The following is a 23,741-nucleotide window of genomic DNA, read 5'->3' as shown; positions in this document are numbered from 1 at the left end:
ATAAGGGTGTAAGAAAAATAAGATAGAAAAGTACTGTGAATAAAAACAAAATGAAATGAATAGAATAAAAGGGGGACAGAGATGAAAAAGAATGAGCAAAAGAAGAAAACGAAGAAGAAGAAGAAGATCCCCCATGGTTTTTACCGAGGATTACCAACCATAACGTTTTATGACGACGACGATGACTACGACGGAATTGCCATTCCGTTTCGTGTGGACGGCTCGTAAGGAGCTCGTAAACGACTTGCATAAAATTGATTCGCCATGGTAGGCACACGAGACTCCAAACGCCTTTAACTTCAACCACCATATACCAAAACCATACAATCAAACAATTCTTATCGTTCAACTTTCTTTTTTATTCTGCGTAACTTCTCACTGATAAGTGATACACTATATTAGGGTGAATCCAAAGTTTCGGGGTTGTTATCATTTTTATTAATATTTCCGAAGTACATTTTGCAGATAATTTATTCATTGTGCAATTTATATATATATATATAATACAGTTTTATAACATCCTAATATTATTGATAACAAGCTAACACGAAATTTTACAAATTCGCAATTTACACACACAATACAGTTTATAACACCCTAATATTATTGATAACAAGCTAACACGAAATTTTACAAATTCTTATCATTCAATTTTTTTTGGTGTGTTAATTTTCACTGATAAATTATATACTATTGTTTATTAGGGTAAATCAAAGGTTCCTGTTTTGTTTATTGTTTTTTTATTAATTTTTCCAAAGTACATCTTGCAGATAATCAATCAATTATGCAATTTACATATATATATATATAACAGTTTTATAACACCCTAATATTATTGATGACAACCTAACACCCAATTGTACTAATTCTTATCATTCAATTTTTTTTGGTGTGTAACTTTTCACTGATAAACTTTATACTATTGTATGTTAGGATGAATCAAAGGTTCCTCTTTTTTATTTTTTATTTTTATTAATATTTCAAAAATACATTTTACAAATAATCAATTAATTATGCAATTTATAACAGGTTTATAACACTCTAATATTGATAACAACCTAACACCAAATTTTACCATTCCATTATTTTCTTTATTATTTTTTTTTATTCTAACCAATCGTAAAACTTTGTACAGTATCTTTCTAATTATAACTTCGATAATAATAATTTTTTTCTATTTTTTTTTTTTCATTTATGTCTTCTTTCTTCTCATAGAAAATAAATCTTTTCAATTTGTATTACAAATAATAATAATAATAATTCGAATAAAAATCAAATAAAGTTCCATCTTACACAAAAAAAAAAAAAAAAAAAACATATATAAAATATTGTTCCAAATATAAAAAAAAAAAACAAACAAACAAATAAAACCTATAAAAAAAATTATACAAAACGATCTCTCAATTATACCGCATGTAATTAACATAAATATTATGCTCATATTCGTTTAATACATATACGAGCATACCTAACTCTTTCTAAAACAAATTCTAATTGCAATATGATTAAATCATTCAGTAAAAAAAAAAAAAAAAAAAAAAAAAAAAAAAAATCACTATTTCTCGACTACCAAGTAAATAATATTCTACAAAGAAGTAAGATACAGAAAGAAAGAAAGAGATAATAAAAAGATAGAAAAAGGTTAGAAGAAATAACGAGTAAAGGACGAATACATGGAGAAGGGGAAAGTGGTGGGACAGGTAAGAAAAGTGTTGGAGAAGGAGAAGGAGAAGAAGGAGGAGGAGGAGGAGGAGGAGGAGGTGGAGGAGGAGGAGGGGGACTAAGTAATTTTACGAGAGAAATATATTTAAACGCGTGCTCGTTCTTTCTTTCTTTCTTTCTTTCTTACTTACTTATCTTACATATAATGGTTACCTACTATAGGTTGAATATTATAAAAGCAGAACGGCAGCATTCCGGTAGTTTTACGATAGAAGAAAAACATAACACAGTTGGGGGGAAAAGGGAACGGTGAGGGGTGGGGGGGGGTGGTGGTGGGAGGAAAGTACACGTGGGCGTTTGTATTCACTCGTGAATCGAGAAACGAATCCTTTTGTCGAAGGACACGCCCCTACGATAGTGAACATACGTGCAAATGCCAAAACTTATCGTTTCTTCATCTTCCTTTGATATTAAATTACCCCCCCCCCCTTCCCCCCAGCCCCCAGCCCCCCTACCCCACCCCCATAATCGTCCCTTTTTTACCACAACATTTTGATAAATCGTTTTGCATTGAAGTTAAGAAGATACAACATGAAAAAGAAAAAAAAAAGAAAACACTTTTTTTATGTGTTCAACCTGCACGTATATAAATCACTTTTATACATCAATTAGAAATATGACACGGTTATATGTGGTATTTTTTCTTTCTTATGGTTAAATTGTATACCTTTTACCGTTTTGAAGAAAGAAAAAAAAAGAAAAAAAAAGAAACAGTTAAGTAGAATTTTTGTATAAAATATATGCTTGGTAATATCGAGTTTTTTTTATTTAGGATATATTCATCGGAAATTACATACATGCATGCATGCATGCTACTGGTTGGTTAAATATCGATTGGAAACTATTAATTGTATATAACGAAGGTTTTAAACAGATACAACCAGAGATCCGATTGCACCACTTAACGTCTCTAATCATACGCACTCGTGAATTAATGACTACTCGACACATACTCTCAACACACTTCTTTTCATCGGGTATGAGAAACTCATGGATTTTATGTTTTACACACCTTCGTGCTTATATACATTCATATATATATGTATATATGAAAGCACGTGCCGTATCTGATTTAAGAAATCTGTCCTTTATACAGAAAAAGAATAAGATTAAACTAAGAACGATAAAATATCTAAACTTTGTATAAATGAATAATTAAATTGAATATATTAATATATTACATGTTGTTTGTTTTTTTTTTTTTAAACTTTAATGTCAGTACGAGATTAAATGATTTATCTGAACAATACACAAACGATGTGTTTTTAATGATAAATCAAATGATTGTGAAATGATTTGAGATAGATTGAGATTTGTTCAAAAATATGAGACATTTCAACCTTGATAGAATTGACCATGATTTTTGACTAACACAATGTCAACCTGTGATAATTATGAGAATGTGTTTAATATCTAGGAACTAATACGAAATGGGAATATATTGCTTTTATCGTATGTGTTAGTTACAATAAGCTTAGGGATAGATAATATACGGCAGATAATATACGATTGTGGGTTTGTGGGTTAGACCGTGGCCAAGTAAAATTATTCCACTCGTATAACGAAGAGCTAATGAATATTGATGTACCATAGCTATGAGTTTCGCTCGAGGCCCAATGCATTAGCATTATTAACACTTCCTACCATCGAATCCTTTTTCCAACCGCGAAACTTATTTCTTTGGAAATTAGATAGAAATGAGAAAATATAAGAATGAAACAAAATATATATATATATATAATTTGTTTATTGTAGTTCTTGGTTTTTTAATTTTTTTATAATTATTATAATTATTTTTCTATTTATCTTTTTTTTTTTTTAATTGAAGTAATTGAGTATTCTATGTGTTTTTCTACCAAAAATTGGTAGACTTCGAAATTATTTTTATTTTATTTTTTAAAATACCAATTTTATATTTTTAATTTTATAATTTTATTTTTTTATATAATATAAAATATTAGTATTTATATATATTTATTATTTATATTTTTATTTATTATTTAAATCTATTATTTAACTTTGTATATGTGTTCTACCAATTTTTGATAGACATTGAAATTATTTATTTTATTTTTTTAAATATTAAATTTATATTTTAAATTTTATTATTTTTATTTTTTATATAATTTTTAAATTTTATAAAATATATTTTTATATAATAGAAAATATTACATATATATATATACCAAAAATTGATAAACTCTGCAATTATTTATTTATTTATTATTTTAAAACAATTATATAATTGTATATAACAAGTTTACAATATTAAAAATATCATTTATTTTAATCACAATATTTTTTTGAAACCATATAAACCAATTTTTCTCTAAGCATCATCATCATTATCATCATCATCATCATCATCAATCATTTGAAATAAAATATAAAAAATGATATGTAAGATTTCATTATAGTATTCTGTGAAATCATTATAAGGTGATAATAACGATTCGTAAACGATTCGACCTGTTAAGGTCAGTTAATGGATATAAGGTCTGCCTTGATTCCAAAGTGCCGACATTGACCACGAAATTTGACAGAAGATAGACAGGAGTCGTTCCCCCTCTGTCCTCATCCGAGCCCACTAATCCCATTAAATTGTTTTGCAGTCTGCCAATTGGTCACGTATCACCTTTGACCTCGTTACAGATCAGATATTCGAATGAGTGAATTAATCAAAAAAAAAAAAAAAAAAATAAGAAAAAAAAAGTAACATACAATAGGTTTTAACATTATGTGCGGGTCACACCCACACCCTCTCCTCGTCCAATCCTTTTTACTTTTCCATTCTTATCGATAACACAGTATACAATAATGAACAATAAAAAATCTTTTATATTACATTTTATCGTTGGAAGTAAATTTTTTTTTTTCTTATTCTTTTTTCTTTTTCCTTACATTTTTATTTTCTGCATTATTCACGAAGTCAAATGGAAAACTTTCGTCAAATGTTAATTAACTCCAACAAACTCGTTACTTAGTAATCATATAACGTAATAGCTCGTTGCTATAATACATAAATACATGTATGTATATGTATATGTGTGTGTGTGTTTGTGTGTAAATGTGTATATGTATTATTACATTGAAAGTATTCACTTTTGAAGCACGCATTTCCCAAGAGAACGATAACGCTTTCTGGATGGTAATAGGTCACACTGTTAGCAAGTACCTACTATATTACCTTTACTATATTTAATTTTGATAACTAATGCGAATACGCGTAAAGTCTCTCTCCTCCTCCTCCTCCTCCTCCACCTCCACCTCCACCTCCTCTTTCTCCTTCTTCACCACTTTCTTCTCTCCCACTTGAAGAAATTTTCCTTAATTCAAACGATCTCGTTATAATGCACCATGTAGAAACTTTGTTATTATTATTATTATTATTGTTATCGTTATTATTATTACTATTATTTTATCAGAGAGAAAGAGAGAGAGAGAGAGAGAGAATATAAATTGATTTATTTATATATATATATATATTATATTGTATTATATTATATATTATATATATTTATTTGATTATTAATTTTGTGAAGTATAATATATATAATATATAAAATATAATAAAAGTAAATAGATATAAAAAAAATAAATAACATAAAATAAAATAATATAAAAAAAATAAATAACATAAAATAAAATAATATATAAAATAAAATATATATATATATATATTATTGAAGTTAGTAAATTTTGTGAACTGAGAGATTGAGAGATTTGTTCTTTTCTTCTTTTTTATTTTTTTTTTTTTATATGTTTTTAATTGGTAAATACAAAAAGTCATTTATAGAAAGAAAATAATGGTTTCATTTAAAGTATTTTTATTTTAAATAAAATAATATTTTCTTTTTTCATTTAATTTAAAGTATTTTTATTATAAATATAAATAATTATTTTATTCAATTTATTTTATTTAAAGTTTTTTTTTCTAAATTTTTTTTTTTTTTGAATAAAAAATTTTATATTATATAAATCAATTAATATATAACAAACTTTTAATTTCTTTCGAATAATTGTTTAACTATGATCAAAATATATGTTTGAAAACTTTAGAAAATGTCTTGTCAAAGGAAAGTTTTTTTTTTTAAGTCGATCTATTCGAACATTGACAGAAAATAAATTGATGAAAATAAAAGAAGAAAACGTCACGTTTGACGTCGTGTGAAAATGTTAAATGTAAACATAAAACGAAAAAACAAACAAAAAAATGTAACGCCCTTAGATACTTTGAGTGTTGTGTGGCATACGAATTTCGAAGAAATGGAAGTGGGTCGGTTGGTTGAGGAGGAGGAGGAGGAGGAGGAGATGGGATGAATAGTAGAATCTAAAAAAAAATAAAGGAAGGTCGATCACCAATCCCCTGAAGGCACTGATCAAAGATCGGAAAAATTCATACCCCCTCTCCCCCAAAAAAAATCGAATCAAAAAATCTGGAATATAACTGTAGGCAAAGAAACAGAACAAAAATAGAAATGAAATAAAACGTTGACAAATTTATTTTCATATTTATAGATTATTTTTTGTTTATATAAAAATGTTATTAAATGTAACATACAACATTTCTTCTTCTTGTTCTTGTTCTTTTAGAAGAGACACTGACATTCAAGAATATCAATGTATATGTATTAGCACGTGATCATTTAGTAAACACAACGGGAGCATAGTTATTTGTTATTAAGTAGAGTAGTAGTTGGAAAGAGATAGAAAGTGCTACCGATGACTATAGGGCATTTACCACAGTGCTTTCTCGTCGGTTAAAGGGTCAACATCGTGCTACTCGAGTTCTCTCATAGATCGTTAGCGTTCACATTTGTCTTGCTGTTATCGTTCCTTTTACAAATCACGTTCTTCTCGATTATTAATATTATGCCTATAATATAAATTATATTAAAGAATATAATAAATAAATAAATAAATAAATATATATATTTAATATTAATAATATAATATTAATATAAATATTTATAAAATTAATTAATATTATATTATATTTAATTATATATAATTAAATATATGTTATTATTATTGTATATATATATATATATATATATATATATATATATATATATATATATATATATATGTGCACTATACATACTATATGCACTTATTAACATCATTGATGGTCAACGAATACTATTTTGTTTTTCCCAAAAATTACAATTTAAATACCCAATGGTCACTACTTTATACGAATATACTTTATACGTAAATACAAAATCGTTTCACTTCTTCATGACAAGTATACTCGTTAATCACAGTTAACTATTTATTAATACTTAATATTAGTTATTTAAAATTAATGACAATTAATATATCGAGAATAACCATAAGTTTGTATGGTTAGATAACAGACAAGATTATTATCTATATTTGAAATCTAAAATCGATCAATTCAATACACACTTGTTAACATCATTGGTGGTCATCGAATACTATGAAAGAAGAAATCACTCTATTAACCCCTACTCTCTTGAACGTGATAATACGGGTTATATCACTGTACGTTTTAAAGTAAGATAGAGATAAAGATTAAGTGGAAGAATAAGAAGAAAACGAAGAACGAAGAACGAAGAAGAGAAGCCATAGATATAAAAGGGCCGTTAGTCAGCAGGTAATATCACGTTGTCCGATGTATATATATATTCCTTTTATAAATCCCGTAAGAAATTGAGAAAGGTAAAAGGATATAGGTAGATAGATAGTTAGATAGATGGATAAGTTAAAAAAGAAAAAAAGAAATGAGAAAAATTTGAACAAAACGGCAAAGAGTAGAGGGTTGCTACCTTCGTGGACGACGACGAGAGTATGGCGGCACCTTATTATCCTTGACTGCTTGGCAAGCCGCATAAGACGCTAATTACAAACTTTCATTGCTAGTCACGCTTGCAAAACGGTTATGGCAAAGCGGCTGGAACAACCCATGCCCCTATAGTCAATGGGGAAGCTGCTGCTGCTGCTGTTGCTGCTGTTTCTGCATGTCGTAGGTACTTCACAAATATAAAGAAAAAGAAATAGAAATAGTAGAAGTAAAAGAAACAATAAAAAACCCATAGATATATATGTATATATATATATAGGTATAGAGGTCGAAGAAATACCATGAAGTAGTATGGGAAAAGGGTGGTCAGAGATTGAAGTAATTGCTGCCTATTAATCAGTCAACTTCAAATAGTAAAAGAGATAAAACTATGCTTGAGCATCTCGATTAGGATTATGTTCCTTGAATGTGCGTAGGCGAACAAGTATCTATGTATGTGTGGTTGTATGTGTGCATTCAAAGTCGATCGATTCAACGATCGATTCAATTCACGTATCGAAGCTTCAAAGAGAGATGGGGAGATACTGAATAGTGTTATCCAACATCACACCTATCTTGCGTGTGGTTTAGATCCAACAGATTGCGTTTATGTATATATATATATATATATGTATATACACTTTAGTTACCCTCTTTGTATGTATCTATATATATAGATATGTATTCACGCACGTGTGATTCTGTCTGTATGTGTTGTACGTAATTTCACAGGGACACATTCTAGTACGATAAACCACATGATCGTTACACCATGGCCACTTTGTCGCGAAACGTGTTACAAGTTACACACCCTAGTTGCTCGTTAACTTTATGACACTGTTTCCCTTTTCCTGTGCTTACCATTTCGATATCAAAGGAACGAAGGATTCTCCGTTGATTATAAGAACCTTAAATACACGTAGGTACATACCTATTTGTTTGTCTTGATATTAATTAAATATTAACTATGAATAGGTAATATTAACTTGTTAAATTAAATTTTCAATTTTTAATAGATTCAAAGGATTTAGAAGAAAGAGATGTTATAGTTTAAATTAAAACTTCTTTTCTTTTTTTTGCTCTATTATTTGAATAATATCCTTTTAATATTTGAATTTAACACGATAAGTTATTAAATTTGTCTTACTAGTCAGAAAGTCTTATCTAACTTTAAAGTATTCTCTCTCTTTCTCTTTCTCACTGTTAGTTCGTGAAAAGACGTACGAAAGAGCCTTTAGAAATCATGTACAGCTTTGAATAATTATTCATTTAGTTAGATATCCTTAGATGATAAAGTACGATAAACGCGAGTGAAGGATTTATTATACATATATATATATATATATATATAGCATTAATAAATAATTCGTGGTATATATATTTTATGTATGAAGTTATATATTTTTATTAATTAGAAATACTATATTAATAATTAATAAAATATATATATATATATATTGATCATTAATAAATACAAATTCGAGATATGTATTTTTGTATTATAAATTCTATATAATTAATAAAAAAAAATATATATATATGGCATTAATAATTACAAATTCGAGGCATGTATTTTTATATTATAAATGTTATGTAATTAATAAAAAAAAATATATATATATATATATATATATATATATTATTAATAAATAAAAATTCGAGGTATAATATATTTTATATATGTGAAGGTATATATATTTTTATTTTATAAATACTATATAATTAATAAAAAATATATATAAATATTTTATATATTTTATATAAGCTTCTTAAAAATTCAAATGACGAGTCTCACTCGTCAAATGTAACCAAAGGGTTAAAGTTTAAACTTTTATACTTGAATTATTTTTTATTTTTTTATTTTTCTATCATTTTTTTAACTCACCTTATCCTTTTCTTTTATCATACGTACTAAAGAGCGTTTGAGAAAATTGCAAAATTGATATTAGATAGTTAAAATAAAATAAAAAAAAAATAATAATAATAAGTAGAAGGAAGAATAGAAAAAATTTCCAATCGCAAAACTTTCTCTTCCGGTTTTTGCGATAAAGTTTTATGATTGTAACGTTGAACCGAACGAGACTCGACGAAAAGCGAACAGTCCCGCGCATGCATAAAGGTATCGACCTTTTCCATCCCTACACATTCTCATGTTAAAACTTCGACGGACATTTCTACGGTGTGTGCCTGCTGCCTGCTTGCTTGCTTGCCTGCCTGCCTGCCTGCCTGCCTGCCTGCCTGACTGTTTGTTGTTATCCACTATTGAAGCCGGACGACTTTTTTCCTTTTATCGTGACCATTGTTCCATGTAACACCTTTCTTTTATGTATTTTTTCTTTTTCTTTTTTTCTTTTATTCACACATTCGTGTCATCGGTTTTAAAGATCGATTCAACGAAATTGATCGAAAGAATAAATAATCGATCAAATTTTTCATATTATCATTATAATTTCAAATATTTAATCCTTTCATATAATATAATATATATTTTAATACAATTTATTATACATATATATATATATATTATCCATGCATTTTTATTTATTACTGTTGTATATATTTTTGTATTAATTATATAGCATTTATATAATAAAAAAATACATACACTACTACCTCGAATTTTTATTAAATATATATATATATATATATAATATAATTATAAATACATGGTATAAAATTATACTATATTATATAATATAGTTATATATATTTATAAAATTATTTATTTATATTTTTAAATTGAAATGTTGTTGCAAAAATATATATTTATATCACCAATATAAATATATTTTTAAAAATATGTATTTACTTTTAAATATTAATCCATATAGCAACCAATTATAAATATATAAATAATAATTAATATCCTAATATTTTAATATATCAATATTCAAATATTTTAATATTTGTATATTTGTATATTAAAATATTTTAATATTAAATATTATTTAATATATATATATATTATTATATATTAATAATAATAATTAATAATAACACATAATAAAATACAATTACTAATAATAGTTATTAATAATATTAATAATTATTACTAATACTACTAATAATATAATTATTTATATATTAAAATATTTATATATTAAAAATATAATATATTAATATATAAATATTAAAAAAATTAATAATAAAAATCTTCAATCAAAATAATTCACTACTCAAATAGTTTAAAGTAATTTTTATTTGTCAATCGATAATGATAACGATCTGAGTAATTGACAGATCGTGAATTATCGTTAAATCGAAAATACATTCGTACGTTTTTCAAATAGTAATAATAATAATAATAAATAACCCATAAAAGAGAAAATGATTTAGAAATAATCACAAAGATGAGTGTAAGAGAAAAAAGATAAGAGATGAGAGAAGAAGAAGAATAAGAATAAGAATAAGAAGAAGAGGAAGAAGAAGAAGGGCCAGGTTGTAAGAAAAAAAAAATTAAAAAAATAATAATAATTAATTATTCATGCGTTCCAACGTAATGGGCCGCAACTAAAGGTGAGAATTTCATGCCGGTACGAACATCTTTGGCTCGTTCGTCCTGCCAATTAAGAGAGAGTACACGATATATCACTACCACTACCACTAACACTACCATCAACTAGCATAAGATCCCTTCGAGGTAACGAGCTTCGTTTGCAATGTCAACGACAAAGACGGAAGATTAAAGAAAAAGTCAAATGAGAAAGAGAAAGAGAGAAAAGAAACAACGTTGGTACGTTCCGTCTGTAATGGCGGGGGGGGGCTGGGGGGAGGGGAGGGGAGGGGAGGGGACAAGTAATTTGTTCACTTTCGTTTTCTTTGTCTTATGTTAAAGCTAGTTAGACTATTATCGATTCGTTCATCTTTAAAATCAAGTTTAGGTTTATCTGAAAATAGATGAAAGAACTCTGAATTCTTTCATGGTTTTATCTTATTTTATGTTTTATTATTTTAATTTTATTTTATTTTTTTATTAGTAATTTTATTTTATTTTTTTTATCAGTAATTTTATTTTTTATTATGTTTTATTATTAAATTTGATTATTATGTTTTATTTTTAAATTTTATTTTACGTTTTAATATTAATTTTATTTTTTTTTATTATGTTTGATTATTAAATTTGATTATTATGTTTTATTTGTAAATTTTATTTTATATTTTAATATTAATTTTATTTTTTTATTATGTTTGATTATTAAATTCTATTATTAGGTTTTATTTGTAAATTTTATTTTACGTTTTAATATTAATTTTATTTTTTATTATGTTTTATTACTAATTTTATTATTATGTTTTACTTTATTGTTCGATTGATCTAATATAAATTAAATAGAATTTTGTTTTCCTATTTTTATTTATTTATTTTTATTTTTTAAGAATATTTTAAAACAACGTCATTGCAAGTTATTCTCATTCGATGAAGTTAAAACACAAGAACAGAAAAAAAAGAAACATTTAATTATCTTTGAGAACTATCGATAAAAAAAAAAAATGACGAATAGGATTATTCGATTAAAACGATTTATAATAAATAACTAGGATAGTGAATTTTGATTATATTCATCGAACACCAGAAGCACAATTGTGTTTATTTTTAATAACGAAGACCACTACCATTATTCATCTTGTCGTCGAACGAGAGCAAAGTTAATGCTCTACGATGCTTCAGAGAGAAGAAGAAAACGATCCCATTCGTCATCCCATATCTTATGGATCATCCATCCATGTGCATCCATCTTTCTTCTTCAAAAAGGTTCTCTTAATAAAATTTAAAAAAAAAAAACAAGAAAATGAGTAAAAAAGAGAGACAGAGATAGAGAATGTTAAGACAGAGACAAAAATATTACTTCTTTCAGGTAATTTACTCTCTTCGTTTCTTTTTTTAAAATTTTTTATTTTATTTTACTTCTTAATAGAAGATTCTTAAAACGCACATGAAAAAAAAAAAAATATATTACTCTCTTTCTTTTCCAAATAATTTCTAGGAATTTTGTGATATTTTTTTGTAATTAATTTTATTTTTTAATTTAATTTCTTTTTTGTTTTCGTTTATGACCACAATAAAAATAATTAAATTAAAATAATATATTAATATTTATTATATAAATAGTATTGTAATAATAATAATAATAATAATAAATTAGTATTATGTAAATATATAGTATATATAGTATTATATAGAAACTATTGACATTTCGATGATCTTCACTTAATACTTTTTAACGCAGAATAATAAAAAAAAAAAAAAGAATCGAATAGTGTCAAAAAAAAAAACAACTCTAACTCTCTAACTCTCTCTCTAACTCTCTCGAGTTAGATGGCATGTTTTTTTTTTATTTTAAAATATTTTTCTCGTTCATTCTTGTATTTTGTTTGAACGTTGGCATCCTTTCGCGATGCATCTCGTCGATTGGTTTAAACCAGCGACCGTGGCCGCGTCCTCGCCGTGATCCTGACGACCTTGGACTACCACAACATCAACGAACGTACTAGCCTGATCTTACCTTTCTCATCCCTTCAGGCTACTACTTCGAATATACCCAAGATCCTCTTTCCTCATCCTCTCTTTTGAAAAGATTGACTTAAAGATTCGTTCACACTGATATTCGTTTATACACGAAACGAGACTAATCGATATATATATATATACATGAATTGTATACAGAACGTTTTTATTCTCTTCAGATTTTGTTAAGATTTTCTCAAGAGGTATATTTTTGTTATCAAAATTTCTTTACAAAAAAAATCTCCACATTTTTTCGAAGAATTTTTTTTCTTTGATTTTTTCTTTTCGAGGGTTCTTGAATTAATTTATTTTTAATTTATCTTTTCTTTTTTTTTTTCTTTTAATCACGTTTATATTATAAACCGTTTATCATTATTTCAAGTGAATTTTGTATTTTCGTATCAATGATACTCAAATAATAATAATAATAATTGTTATTATTATTATTATTGTTTTGTTGACAGTCAAATGCAATTGAATACCTTTTGTCAGTCTCTCTCAATGAATCGTATACATGTATATATATATATATATATATATATATATATATATATATATATATATGCATCATTTGAAGTGTTCTACTCGTTTCAATAGAGAGTGTGAAAGTGTACCCTCTCGTACGTGAGAGTTTTCAATTGGAGAATGAAATTCAACATTACGAATGTACGATCAAATTGTTCGTTGAAATTCTATATTTATTCTAGTATCTGTTTTTTTTTCTGTATTCTTTTTTTTTTTTGTTGTTTAACCATGTATGTTTATTTTGTACAATTATATGTGTTAAATCATGTTTAAATTGAAAAATAATTACTAACGTTGTCACATAAGTTTTATCTTGTAAAGTAAACTCAATGTTATCGAAAAAAATTTCAAACTAATTTTATTTTTATTTTTTGTTATTATTTATTTATTTATTTTTTTTATTTATCAGAGTACGATTAAATCATTCGTAATAAACTGACAATAACAAACAAACAAAAAACAAATAATTATTAACGTAGATCTTCACATAGAATTTTCAATTATATTTTATTATTATTATTATTATTATTATTATTATATTCATAGGATTTTTAATTTAACAAATATGCCTTGTTTAAAGATTTTTGAGAAACTGTATAAACACAAATAAGAGCAATATCATTGTTTTTATTTTGTTTTTTATTGAAGATTTGTAATATGAAAAATGTTGCATAGGAAGCCAAAAAAAAAAACAAAAAACCGGTGCGTGCTTATCTAAGCATTTCTTTAATGAAAAAAGTGGGTCAGTGTGGCACGATCAGCATCCACATAAAAGGTCGGTCCCTTATCGATCGGTAAACGTTATCTTTCGTAAACACGGAAAGCCTTCGTCGTAGTACTACGAGAGAAGATAAAACAACGCCTACGGAAACTTTGAATCGTCTCAATCCTACTCGTTCATTCATTCTTTATTTCCTGTACATAATTCACATTATAATAGAAATGTGAAATGTGTGTGTGAGTGTGTGTGAAAAATAACATATGATCAATACATGTAATATACGGTTCATATATATATTTTAATCTACCTGAATATTTAGATGTAACGAATATCAGGTATTTATAAATAATGTTAATTATTATTTTATATATGTATATATCTTTTTTTTTAAACTTAATTTGTGTACCTACATAATTTTATAGATATTATTTTTATCTATAATATTTATTAGATATATAATAATAAATTAAAAAATTTGTAAATTATTAGATATATAATATAATAATAAATAAAATATATATATAATAATAATATATATTATTTATAAAATTAATAAAATGATCAAATTTTTAAAATTAATAAAATAATAAAAGAATAACTAAAATAAATAATAATAAATAAAAAATACTATATATAAGATAAGATAAGAAGTTTATTTCAGGTATACCCTTTTAGGGTGTTTACCCCAAAGGCCCCCCTTACATGTTCGTTCCCCTTGACAATATACTTAATTCTAATTATGCCCTAATATAATATTAGCTATTAGTATTAACAATATAAAACATTATAAAACAATATAAACAACATTAAACAATATACCACATTTAGTAACTATATAGACTGTATAAAACTATAACATATATATACTTCATATTCCTTACATCTAATATATATATACTAATTAATATTCTTCATATATTATTTTCTATTTATAATATTCTATATATATTAGTTATAGAAAGATAGTAAGTCTGTTAGATGTTGATGATCTTATGTTAGTAAAGTCGACCGGATGGGTTCATCCCGATTAAAGTAGAAGCCACCCTCGATCGAATCGTTCAGATTGGATTTAACGAAGCGTAGTTACATCGTCCTTGAAGTACACACGATTGATCTATTGAAGCGATTCTTTCCTTTAATCTTACGTTACACACACACACACACATATATATATACCTATATCGATTTTATCTTTGTTTTTTCTTTCATTTTTTTTTTTTTTTTTTAACTCTTATCAAGTTTAACGTTATGTTGGATAGATTTTATATCGTTCAAACAAATTCCTTCCTTGGAATTTCAGCATCGGTTCATTAACACGTTACGACATCGTAAATGATTCTATAAAATGAGATCGGTTTTTTCTCTCATGGATTCTTCTTCTTCTTCTTATTCTTCATCATCATCATCATCATCATCATCATCATCATCATCATCATCATCATCATCGATATCATTGTCTTCAATAACTTCACGAGATTAATCATAAGTGATATTGATTTACTTTCATAGTCTTACACTGACGTGTACTTATAATAATCACCCTTTCCAATCTAAATTGCATTTGATTTATTATTTTTAATTTATAAAGAAATAAAAAAGAAAATAAATAAATAAAAAAATTAAACCTATTATTAAATTGATTAAAATGTTAAATTTATGAATATACACTGATACAGACGTACTATAATAATTTCAGGTTTAATTATTAAAAAAGAATATATATATATATATATAAATATAAATATAAATTTAAAATAAATCAATTGTAAAGATTTGTGTTAGTATTACACAGTTGCTAAATTTTTATTATATATTTTATATAATTAATGAAAATAATTAAATTATTTAAAATTCATTAAAAAAATATAATATTATTTTAATATAATATTTCAATATAAAAATAAATATATATTAACACTATAATTACCGACAGTTGAGACGTAGCTATCTCTACAAAAACTAGTCAAAATGACTAGTCTTTAAAAAAGACGTAAAAGTACAATACTTTTTATATTTATAGACTTATTATTATTTTACAAAAGAAACCCTATGTTCTGAGATCTTACAAACTATATATTAACAATTATAATAATAGCAATAAGTACAATAATGAAGAATATTTGGTATCAAAATATTCTTGATACCAAATCAAGTTGAAGATCAACCAGTCAATATGACTGGTGTTGTAGTTCTAGTCTTAATTATATGTTATAATAAATTAATTGTAAAGATCAAAAAATTAGTATTAGTATTAGACAAATTATGATAGATAAAAGTTATGACAGAATATCGATTATATAAGATCGATATAAGATAGTTGCTTTCAAGATCTTTAGGGTATTAACCCCGTCGTAGTCATCGTCGTCATCGTCGTCTGTTCGAAGGTCGAAAGAAAAGGTAAACGAAAGGTTACGAGCTCTCAGTGCACAGTAGGCACTCGAGCCCGGTACTTCGTTTCTTCACCGATCAGAGCTTGCCAACGATGCAACGATGCAACGATGCAACGATGCTGGGAACCACCCACTTTAACCAACCACCCACGTGGATACATAAGCAATGCTCGAATACAACCTTACTCCCTGTCTTTGTCTCTCTTTTTCTCTTCGTCGTGAGATGTTTGAATTCCTTCTTCTCTTTCACATGTCACAACAACCATTTCGTAGATCACATTTTGAACTTTAAACCTTCCTTCCTTCCTTCCTTCCTTCCTTCCTTCTAACGACTATGACACGATTTTCTATCAGTATGCATAGTTCTAAATAATTTGTTTAAAAAAGAATGAAGAGTAAATTAATTAAGACAAAGAAATATATTAAATGTATTTTTATTTGTGTTAATAATATTTACCACATATTGGTAATATATTTAATAAATATATAAAATATTTGTGGTTAATTAATTAACACAAATAAAAATACATTTAATATATTTAATATATTTAATAAATATATTACCAATATGTTGTAAATATTATTAACACAAATAAAAATACATTTAATATATTTATTATATGTAATAAATATATTAAATAAAATAAAATAATATATTTATAATAAATTAAATAAAAATATATGTAATACATTAAATATATTATAATATTGTATATTAAATATATTACATATATTTATAATTGTTATTTTATTATTTTATTATATTTATTTACATTAATATACAATATATTATAATATTGTATATTAAATATATTACATATATTTTTATATAATTGAAAAAAATAAAAAAATAAAAATAAACAAAGTATCATAGGTCGTATAAATTGTAATAATAAAAGTTAGTTTTAATAGTCGTATGGTTGATATTAAGAAACAGTACACGAAAGATAGCATGAAAGGGCATTAGCTAGAACAATTGTCTTCTTATTTTTATACTTTAGTAGATGGGTTTGTTTTATTCTTTCTCGTGAAGAGATAGAACGAGATAGTAGAATTGTCTTGCTAGGTCGACTAACCCATCACCATCATCATCTTCGTGATCATCGTGTCGTAGTTTTCTCTTTGCTGTCATGCGAATACTTGTAACCCTCTCTTCAACCACCCCCTTTCCCCCAAAGCGAGATGATCCTCGATGATGTGTTTCTTCTTCTTCTTCTTCTTCTGAATTTCTTTTTTCTTTTCTTTCGTTCACACGTTTACATGTGTCGGCACGAACAGAAGGGAAACTCGTTTCTTCTTCTTCTTCTTCTTCTTCTTATAGTCGTCGTACGTCGTTGTCATAGTGCAAACTAACGTACATTACCTGAACAGGTAAAGAATGGAAAGAAATGCGTGGGACGTTGACAAGAAAACCTTTTTCTCATTCTACTTCTATTTCTACTTCTTCCTTTTTCTTTTTTTTTCTTTTTTTTTTCTTACCTTTTATTTCATTTCTTAATAACGTAACAACTATAAAAGAATAGTTTTCGAGAGTAATTGACTTCAAAAAAAAAAGTTAAGTTGTAAGTTTTCCTTTTCCATTAATTATAATAATAATAATAATAAATCATGTGTAGATTTTGCAACGTATAATGTTGTAATATTTTATGTAAAAATTTTCTCAATATTATTTTTATATATATATATTCATCTTTTCAATAATATTATTACACATAAGTTGTATCAATGAAGTACTGTTTGACATTTCTTGAATTTCTTACATTTTTATTATTTTTATTATTAATGTATTTTTTTTTATTATTATTTCTAATATATTAGGTTATTCGGAAAGTAATTTCGTTTTTTCCTGACACAATAAAATCATTAGTTAATGCAAACCAGCAAATACCAAAACGTAAGATCGGTGAGAGGTTAAATTTATCAAATTCAACTATTTAAGCCAACTTGAATGGCTTAGGTTTAACCTGGAAACGAAAATTGTCTTCATTTTCACACACAAAAAAAACACACATACAAAATCACTTTTCAAACAACCCAATACATAAATATTATATTGTACGATATTAATTATCAATATGTATTTAAATCCTTACCAAAGAAAGTCATTTCATAATTGACAATAATTGAACCCGTCAGTGCACACATCGATTAACAACTCCACTTTTTGAAAAATCTTAAATTTAAGAATCAAAACACTTGATATAGTCATAACTTTTTATATTTATAATAACTTTCTTAAATAATTATTTAATTAACACCATTAAAACGACAACATTTGTTTGGCCATTGAAAGAAATTGAAAGAACATTCTTTACATTATTTCATCGCATTACTCAACATTTTGTTTTATGAAGTTAATCGATGTGTGCACTGAACGACTCAATTTACATATTAATATTACATACGAAAATAATTATAATTAATTGTATTTAAATTACTAATATATTATTCATCATATTTGTTAAATTCATAATAAAATGATATTTAAACAAAATATTCTACAAATTCCAATAATAATAATAATAATAATAACATTCTAAATAAGATTACAACAGAATATATTATACTCGTGCATATAAATGTTCATTTAATTAGACGAAAGAAACCATAAAGAGTAACACATCTCGCATATAGAAAAGAAAAAGAAAAAGAAAAAAGAAGAAAAGAAAATAAAGATAAAGAAAACATATCGGCCTTCGAACTCATAGTATTATCTCTCTCTTTCTTTCTCTCTCTCTCTCTCTCCCTCACACACTCTTTTTCTACGTCTAGCATACGTAATAGTATTATAGTATGTATAGCATATACGAATCCACAGGCTTCGATTGGTTACGCAAGAAGCACAACAACATTGAAGTGATAATACCGTTCAGTTGCAAACTGAATAAAATTTATGTTTTTTCCCTTACTATCATCATAATCGTAATCATAATCATAGTCATTATCATCAACATCATCAACATCTTTATCAAGTACTCCAAAGACCCTTAGAAACCTGCCAAACTAACCAAAGTTATTCAATCTGAATTTAAACTAAAATTTCAAAATTAACAACATATAAGATTTTATTATTAATTATAATAAAATTACAAATTAAACTTTAACTTAATTAGGTTAATAATAAAATGTTATACATTATTTGGGTAGTACTGTAGAATTAAAAAGTGTCCTACATTTTCGATGCACCATGAAATGCATAAGGTGGTACCTTTTTTGAAATACTGCAATAATTGCATACACCTCATAGATTAATATTTGGTTTTATTAACATAAAAAGTAGTTTGGTACTATCTTTAAACAAATATTAAAAATATCATTATATTATTATTATATTTTTTTATTATTTATATTTTTACATTATGTGATGATATATAATACTTTAATAAAATTAAATCACACACACACAAACACAATTTTAATTTCTATATGCAACATAGGATTATTTGATTATTTAATTAATATAATATAATAATATATATTTTTATTTTTATTATTTATTTAATCTTATGAAGCAAAGTATTAAAACGACAAGTTTTATTTTTACAAACACATATTAAAAAAACACAATTTAAAGTTCTATATGCAACATATGATTATTTGATTATTTATTTAATATTATGAAGTAAAGAATTAAAATGAGTATGACAAAAGATTTAGCATTTTCGTAATAGAGCATTGAAATAAGAGGGATCAACCATCATCAGTTGATGATGGTTCAGGTCAGATGACATAGTGTGCAGATGAACACGACGACGACATATCTTCGTGAGTTGTTCATACGAACGTGTGCCATGCACGATCTACCAGTTCTATGTATTTGTCTCTTTCTCTCTCTCTTATTCTCTCTTCTCTCTCTTCTCTCTCTCTCTCTCTCTCTCTCTCTCTCTCTCGTACTTTAATACTCTCTGTGTATTGTGGGAAGAGAGAACAGCGCCAGTCGTGATACGCGCATACGTGTAAGCGCACGTACGAGACTGTTCGTCGTTCGTTGGTTTGTTCGTTGGTTGGTTTGTTCGTTCGTTCGTTCATTCGTTCGTTCGTTCATTAGTTAGTTAGTTAGTTAATTGGATTAATTTGTTTAATAATTTTATACATTTTTTACAATCACATATCAAATCTTTGTATTCGTAGAAAAGAACTCATTTGTATCGTACAATTGTACAATAATTATTAATTATTTATTATGATGTGATTGGCGTGTTATTAACACTTTGATCGAATGTGGAATAATTCGTTTTAGTAGAACAATTTTTTTTCTTTTTTTTTAATTCAATGTTATAACAATATTTTTGTTATAATATATTCGTATCATTATATTCAATTAATCTATGTTGTATACACACACCTGTGTAGAAAATAAATTAGTTTATTAAATATCCCCCAACACCTGTTTTGGATAAAGGAAAATTTTGGTATCAGTTAATCATCAGTGTCAAAGTGTTCAAGGTGTCTGTTATTTTTTTTTCTTTTCTTTTTTTTTTTGTTAAGTGAATGTCAAGTGAATACAGTTATTTAATTCATTATTTTATATTGTTCAAGTAAATTGTTTCTATTCATTGTTACATTATGACAATTGGATATCAATTTCATATAAAAAAATTTTTAATAGAACGGAAATGATCGAAATGACGAATGAACATATTTTTCTTTTGTTTGTTTTCCATTTCCTCTTTTAATTCGCAATAGGTTTATTTTTTTTATATTTATATGTTGCAATAATAACAAATGATTATTTTGCCCGTATACGAGTTTTGTTAGAGAACCTAATTGTCTCCCACGAGGTTTCGTTATTTCACGCGTGCGTTTCGTATGTTCATACGTATGTAAGTGTGTGTATAGTTTTTTTTCTTATGAGCGATGAATGACGCGAATCTGATGTTCTCAAGGACGACTTAATATATATATATATATATATATTTCTAAATTCTCATCGTTAATTACAATGAACAGTGAATGTTCATTTAATCCTTTCCTTTCCTTTTCTATTCGTTTCTTTTAACGTTTTCTTATGGTCTTCTTTTTATTATCTTTTATTTAACAAAAATAGATATTTATGTCATAAGACTGTAAAGTGGCGGTTTTCTGACAGCAACGATATTTCGATATGAGCTTAAGGTTTGTAGCGGGAAGTTTCAAAACTGGCGTAATTGTAACAAGCTCTTCGGTTTCGCCTTGGATGGAAATTTACGCTCGTTTTCGAACCTTCCCGCTACAAACCTTAATAAAGCGAATATCGACAAAAAAGTGGTTGTCAAAATAGCCACTAAACGGTCAAATGACATATACAATATTTTTTGTCATACATTTATTTTCACATATAACACATATTACGTTGTGTGATTTATGAATTAGTTTTATTATTCATAAAAAAGATGTTTGTTCATTAATAATAATAATAATAATAATAAATCATTTCGTTAATGTTAATCATTTGATTAAATAAAGTATTGTTCAAGAGATTTGTTCGATAAAATTCCCATGAAAAAAATGTTAGTTAACGTTTCACGAATCTATTTTTTGTTTCTCTTCTTCTACTTTTTTATGTCATTGAGAAACCGTATGGATTTTATACGTTGGTATCGATATCGTTGTGACCGAAATATGGCACCAATGACGACGTAATGAAACGCGAGATCCTAAGAACGGAAGTTACCTGCCGAAAGGTAACGGATGAAAGTGTAAAAAACAAAGTGAAAGAGAGAAAGAGAGATAATAAGTGAATAGAAAAAAGTAAAAAAATAATAAACGATAGTTGTATCAAGTGTCGTGATTTCACATACAGGTTTTATTTAAAAAACAATCTTCCAATAATAATTTATTAAAAATCTAACATTAAAGATTCTTATACCTCTTTGTTTTTATTTTATTCTATTTTTTTTCTATTATTTTTTTCTATTTTTTCTATTAAATGAAATAATCATTTTGTCTTCGTACTGGTATCCAAGTACTTGCAACGTGTGATTTCATATACAGGTTTTATTTAAAAAACAATCTTCCAATAATAATTTATTAAAAATCTGACGTTAAAGATTCTTATATCACTTTGTTTTTATTTTATTCTATTTTTTTTCTATTATTTTTTTCTATTTTTTCTATTAAATGAAATAATTATTTTGTCTTCGTACTGGTATCCGAGTACTTGCAACGTGTGATTTCATATACAGGTTTTATTCAAAATAAACTTCCAATAATAATTTATTAAAAATCTGACGTTAAAGATTCTTATATCACTGTGTTTTTAATTTATTCTATTTTTTGTTTTCTATTATTTTTTTCTATTTTTTTCTATCAAACGAAAAAATCATTTAGTCTTAGCAGTATTGATATCCAAGTACTTGGAACATGTGACTTGACATACAATTTTATTCAAAACAATCTTTCTATAATAATTAATTAAAAATCTAACGTTAAAGATTCTTATATCACTTTGTTTTTAATTTATTCTATTTTTTTTTTTTCTATTATTTTCTATCAAACGAAAAAATCATTTTGTCTTAGCAGTATTGATATCCAAGTACTTGGAACGTATAAGAGAAGATAAGTGTCCGTGAAATTAGAACGAAAAGTCTCGCTCAATTATGATTCGAGAAAAAAGAGAAAAAGAGAGAGAGAGATAGAGAGAGAGAAAGAGAAAGAGAGAGAAAAAAAGAAAGAGAAAGAGAGAGAGAAAGAGAGAGAGAGAGAGAGAGAACTGGTCTGTTAAAGCTCGTGATTACTTTCCGAGTTAATTACTCGACGCGTATTTATCGTCGTCTAAAATCGACCATGGAATAATACTACCGGAGTTTCAAAAGTTATTTCATTTTTTTTTTCTAAACTAACACACACACACACTTGCATTTGATTTTTAACTTGATACATTACCGTTCAATTTTTCCATTACGATTAAAAAATAACAAAATTATATTTTCTATCTAAGATCAATTGAAATTAATCTTCGATCAAATTGTTCTACATTTTTTTTATTTTTTTTTTTTTATATTTTTTATTTTTTCTTCCTGTCATCCATACTTATTCGTAATACGTAAATTTTGTCAAACGAAATGTTGGACTTAACTAAAGTCATTTCTA

General features: G+C 25.9%; 1 protein-coding gene across 11 annotated transcripts in view; it reads left to right on the top strand.

Moving 5' to 3' along the window:
- by (focal adhesion protein tensin) overlaps positions 1–23,741 on the top strand; it is a 202,944-nt gene that overhangs the window by 87,064 nt on the left and 92,139 nt on the right. Inside the window, exon 1 of one of the 11 annotated variants that reach the window (XM_089175331.1) lies at positions 20,626–20,673. The exons of 9 other annotated variants lie outside the window; for them this stretch is intronic. The gene's annotated coding sequence lies outside the window, so the exon portion shown is untranslated. Of the gene's footprint in view, positions 1–20,625; positions 20,674–20,742; positions 21,117–23,741 lie in introns of those variants that run through there. One more of the 11 variants, XM_089175330.1, reaches the window with a different exon arrangement.

This window comes from Polistes dominula, unplaced genomic scaffold (genome assembly GCF_049000335.1).
Source record: "Polistes dominula isolate Pdom_NZ unplaced genomic scaffold, Pdom_raw_medaka contig_82, whole genome shotgun sequence".
Taxonomy (NCBI): Eukaryota; Metazoa; Arthropoda; class Insecta; order Hymenoptera; family Vespidae; genus Polistes; species Polistes dominula.
The sequence above is the reverse complement of the archived record's forward strand: the minus strand, read 5'-3'. Positions and strand labels throughout refer to the sequence as shown.